This window comes from Jaculus jaculus, chromosome X (assembly GCF_020740685.1).
Source record: "Jaculus jaculus isolate mJacJac1 chromosome X, mJacJac1.mat.Y.cur, whole genome shotgun sequence".
Classification (NCBI taxonomy): Eukaryota; Metazoa; Chordata; class Mammalia; order Rodentia; family Dipodidae; genus Jaculus; species Jaculus jaculus.
Window position 1 is genome coordinate 104,606,978 of NC_059125.1, and position 5,553 is coordinate 104,612,530.

General features: G+C 38.8%; 1 pseudogene; it reads left to right on the top strand.

The window, feature by feature from the left end:
- The first annotated feature begins 292 nt into the window (after positions 1-292).
- Positions 293-1,686, top strand: LOC123456662 (annotated as a pseudogene).
- Positions 1,687-5,553: the final 3,867 nt, after the last annotated feature.

Consider the following 5,553-nt stretch of genomic DNA (forward strand, 5'->3'; position numbering starts at 1 on the left):
ACATTGTGGTGCATACCTGTAACTCCTGCTCTCAGGAGGCCAAGGCAGGAAAATTGTGAGTTTGCAAAGATCCTGGGCTACATAACAAAACAAAGACAATTATTTCCAATTATTCAGCACTTAACTATATACCAGACATTATTCTAAAAACTTTGCACTATCAGGATTCAGTGCCAGTCAGTATGGTTGTGGAGTCCATGTTCATAACTACTTCCAAAGGTGGTCTAGGCTATACATGAAGCTAAAAGTTTTCTGTATGAAATAATTATCAAAATTTCCTCTTTCGATCCCTCGGGGCCGCCGCAGGCCCGCCAGCCGAGGCGCGGCACCATGCTGGACTTCGCCATCTTCGCCGTGACCTTCCTGCTGGCGCTGGTGGCCGCCGTGCTGTACCTCTGCCCGGCTTCCAGACAAGCTGCAGGAATTCCAGGGATTACACCAACTGAAGAAAACCGACCCTTTTGAAACCATACTGAAGTCATTATTAAGGTATCAGCCTGGTGATGGGAGTGTGAATGAAAACCACCTGAGGAAGAAGTTGTATGAAAGTGGTGTGACCAAGTCTCTGCAGAGTAATTTTGCTCTATTGCTAAAGCTTTCAGAAGAAGTGTTAGACAAGTGGCTTTCCTACCCAGAATCCCAGCACATCCCCCTTGGCCAGCACATGCTTGGTTTTGCTATGAAGTCTGTTACTCAGCTGGTACTGGGTAGCACATTTGAAGACGAACAAGAAGTCATTCGCTTCCAAAAGAATCATGGCACCGTTTGGTCTGAGATTGGAAAAGGTTTTCTAGATGGGTCACTTGATAAAAGTATGACTCGGAAAAAACAGTATGAAGATGCCCTTCTGCAGTTGGAATCTAGCCTGAAGAAAATCATAAAAGAGCGAAAAGGAAAGAACTTCAGTCAGCACACCTTCATTGACTCCTTAGTCCAGGAAAAGCTTCATGATCAACAGATCCTAGAGGACAGTATGATATTTTCTCTGGCTGGTTGCATAATAACTGCAAAGTGTGTACCTGGGCAATCTGTTTTCTAACGACCTCTGAAGAAGTTCAGAAGAAGCTATACCAAGAGTTAGATCGTGTTCTGGGGAAGGGTCCTATTACCTCAGAGAAAATTGAACAGCTCAGATATTGTCGGCAAGTGCTTTGTGAAACCGTTCGGACTGCCAAACTGACTCCAGTCTCTGCCCAACTTCAAGATGCTGAAGGAAGAATTGACCAATTTGTTATTCCTAGAGAGACCCTCATCCTTTATGCCCTCGGTGTGGTACTTCAGGATCCGAACACTTGGCCATCCCCACACAAGTTTGATCCAGATCGCTTTGATGATGCAGCAGTGATGCAAGCATTCTCCCTGCTTGGCTTTTCAGGCACACGGGAGTGCCCAGAGTTGAGGTTTGCATACATTGTGACCACGGTACTTCTAAGTGTATTGGTCAAGAGACTGCACCTACTTTCTGTGGAGGGACAAAGTTTTGAAACAAAGTATGAACTGGTCACATCTTCAAGAGAAGAAGTTTGGATCACTGTCTCAAAGAGATACTAACATTTTATACATTTAGAGTCTGTTAACTAGACTAAGGAAAAATGACTGCCTATACTGTATGCTAAATCCTTTTGTAATATTATGTACTTTAAACATCTATTATTGCTTCATTATATAAATGTGGACTTTTATGTATCAGGTTGTCTTCTGATATACATTTATACTGTTACTAACAATGATATTAATAGATTGGGGGGGGTTCAAGGTAGGGTCTCACTCTAGCCCATTTGACTTTAAATTTACTAGTCGCAGGGTGGCCTCAAATTCATGGTGATCCTCCTACCTCTGCCTCGCCAATGCTGGGATTAAAGCCTTATGCCACTATACCTGGCTAATTTTAATAGAAAGGTTTAACTTTATTTTCATTTATATCATTTTCCAAGGTGTCATTTTCATCTTGTTTTTCTAGTTTGGTTTCTAAAGTGAACAGTCTTAAAGAAAGATTATTTTGTACTAGGTGGATAATCATGTTTTCTGAATATCCATAAAAGAAACATAATGCTGAAAAAAAAAATCCTCTTTCTGTCATTTCTACTAAACTTACATAAGTCTACATAAGTCTACTGCTAAGGACTTGGCAAAGTCTTTGCCTGGCTCATATATATGTGTACTAAAAGAAAACAAAAGAAAATCCTATGAATAGTGACCTAATTTAGGAAAGAGGTAACCTTTGGAGGAAATATTTGGGGTATGAGAAGAGAAAGACACCCAAAAGATCTAAAGTTCATTGATAATACTCCATTCATTTTAGGCTGAACAACAGTTAAACAATGGTTAAATGGTGAAAATGACTTTTATATTTCATAATTAAAGTGATTCTATGATTTCACTGTTTAGAGGAAGTCTATAGTGCTAAACTATTATTGCCTCCACTTAAGAAGTCTAGAAGTAATACTAAAGCATTCTAGCTCTTTTCTTGTCTTACAAAGGACAATATTTAGATTCATAGCTTTTACTTCCTCGTATGCATTGTAAACCCATTTCAAAATCTGACAATGAAATTAGCTTAGTGTTACATACACTCATTTCCTATTATCCTAGAACTCCTGATTTATGGGCCTATGAGGGACTGCAGCAAGTGCATATGAGAAGTGAGGAAACAAGATAGGGAACTAAGGAGAAGGCAGGCAAAGAAGAAAAGCTAGAGGAAAAGTAAATATTTGAATAAACCATAACAATGCTGAGAAAAAGAATAAAAAGGCAAATAGTTACTTTTATGATTGCTATGTCGAAAATATTCAAGAGAAAAACTTAAGATATGAAATGTCAGCACTATGATGCTTTTTCCTTTACTAGGTTTTATTCTGTCTGTGTCCCCAGTCTGTAGGATAGCACCATTCACATTCAGTGTAGCTTTTTCCCTCTGAGGTAATTCTCTTTAAACTGCTATCACAAATACTCCCACAGGTGTGCCTCACCAGTTTCCTAGATGATTCTAAATCCGGTCAAGTTGAAAATTAAAATTAATCTTACAAGAACTAATATCAGTATGTTTGTTGACTGTATCATGGTTGGTGTGAACAACTAAGTAACAAAAGCAACAGCGGAAGGGTTTATTTTAGTTTATAGTTTGAGGTTAGGACTCATCATGAAGGAAAGAAACTGCATGGTGTCAGGAGCATGAAGTAGCTGGTCACATTATATCCACAATCAGGAAGCAGAGAGTGATAAATGCCAATCTGATACTCAGCTCGTTAGTCCATGGAATAGTGTTACTCACAGTTAAGGTGGGTCTTCCTACTTCAATTAAACTAATTAAGATAATCCTTCACAGGCATACTCAGAGTCTAACCAAATCTAGATAATTCCTCAAAGACTTGGGTTGAAGCTCATTTCCTACGTAATTCTAGGTCCTGCCAAGTCACCAATCAATATAAACCATCACTTGCAGAAAAAAAGAGAATAAATCCTCCCCAACACACACACACTGGTAGAAGGAAAGAATAAATATTGAAAATGAGTGAGGAAAATAAGGGCAGAAAGAGCATATACACCCTACATTACTCTTAGCTCTTTCCCAATCCTGAGAAGCTCCTTTTTCTTCTTACCACATACCAATGTTTACACCACAGAAGTGAATGACTCGCCAACTCCTTCCAACTACTAACTCCATTGGCTCCAAAAGAAGAAGAGTGGTGTTATGAGCCCCTTCTTTATCTATGAATGTTAACTGGCCTCATTACATGTAGGTTTTGTGCAGGTAACCACAGCTGCTGAAAGCTGAGTACAATGTCACATCCAAATGACAGAGTTGCACAGTGCTGTTTCTGGGACTCCAGCACTTACATTATTTCCACCCCCTCTTCCACAATCCTCTTTGAGCCTTGGATGGTATGTTATCAATGCCCAGTATAGGGCTGAGCACTCAACAGTCACTTATTTTCAGCACTTTGACCAATTATGAGTATCTGCATTAATCATTTTCCATTGCCAAAAGGAGCTTCTCTGATCAAGGCTGAAGGCAGCACCAAATAATAGATACAGATATAAATATTTATAAGGCACTTTGATAATATATCCATTTAGCAAAACAACAACATTATATTCCCCCCTAAAGCATATGACCTAGTTTATAGTACTAGGCATGAATTCTCTGTTGTGGATCTGTCCTCAATTCCCATCAAAAGACGGTTGATTACACTTATAACAGTCATGTCACTATTTCACCGGGGACACATTTGGCCTGGTAGGTCAGCATCACAGTATGCAGGGTTCACCACTGAGTAAGATCACTAATGAGCTTTTTCCCCAGCAGCGTTTGTTTGGCACTGTGAAAAACTAGCCAGCAGGTAGGAAGCTTCTAGCTCAGATCCAACTTCATATATCTATGCTCTGTATGTCCTATAACCAAAGCATGAGGTGTTTTCAGCAGTAAGGTTTTACCATCCAGGTCTGGGAGGCAACCAAAAGCTATGCCAATAAGCTACATTGTTTTGGGAGGACCTCTGGGGCTTCCCTACCAATAAATCATAAGGAGCTATTCCACATCTGGCACAGACATTTTTGTTTAATATCTCATGGCTACTGGAAACAGCAATTATCCATCTATGTAACACAGCAATGTTCATTCTCTTATTTTTTTTAATATTTTTATTTAGTTTGCAAAGTTGTAGGCATGTCAAGTGGGACAAAATGCAATATATATATTTATGCATGTGAAATTGTCAATAAATAAGTAAATAAATAAATAAATTGGATACATAAATCACTAATTTAGGGCCAATTATATGCCAGACACTGTGGTAAACACATTGAACACAATCTCATTTGATCTGCCAAATAAATCCGTGAGATGGGCATTATTTGATAGATGAGGTAAGGTTTATTTTATAGATGAAGTAGGGTTTAAACAATTTGACAGGTTTTCTAGAAGTCACATAGCTTGAAAATAAAATTTTCCTCAGTTCTATGTGACTTCAGACACTGAGAGCTTAACCCTTAGGTATACTGCACCCCAAGAGAATCCAGGGGGTGAAGGAAAAGAAGAGATTGAAAAAAGTATCTGATACCTCTGGTTGGAAACATATGGAAGGCAAAAAGTTTGTGTACATTGTCAGGGAAATAGTTTTGCAGGGCTTGTGGCTCACTGAGGACTGGCCACTTTGCTGATAGGGCTGAGCAGTGGCTGATTATTGCTAGAATTACCAGATACTCTGTTCTCAAGAAAATCTTGAAATTTATACTGTTATAAAGTTAAATTTACTGACCATTTAATGTTAACAATCAGTTTATTAAGGAAAACCCACCCTGTGAGTCAAACAAAACTATGATCCAAATTTGGCTCACAAGTCACAAGTATATAACATCTGGATAAAGAATGGTAGATAAGCTAACTTAGAATAGGGACGAGAAAGAGATATAAATTATCAGAGGCAAGAAAGAAAGGAAAAGATAAAGAAGGAGAAATCATTTTTAATGAGAAAGAGCCAATGCCAAATAAAGGATGGAGGAGGTTACAGAATTCCCAAAAGGTGAAGGGCAGCAGGAATCTAGGGAGAAAAG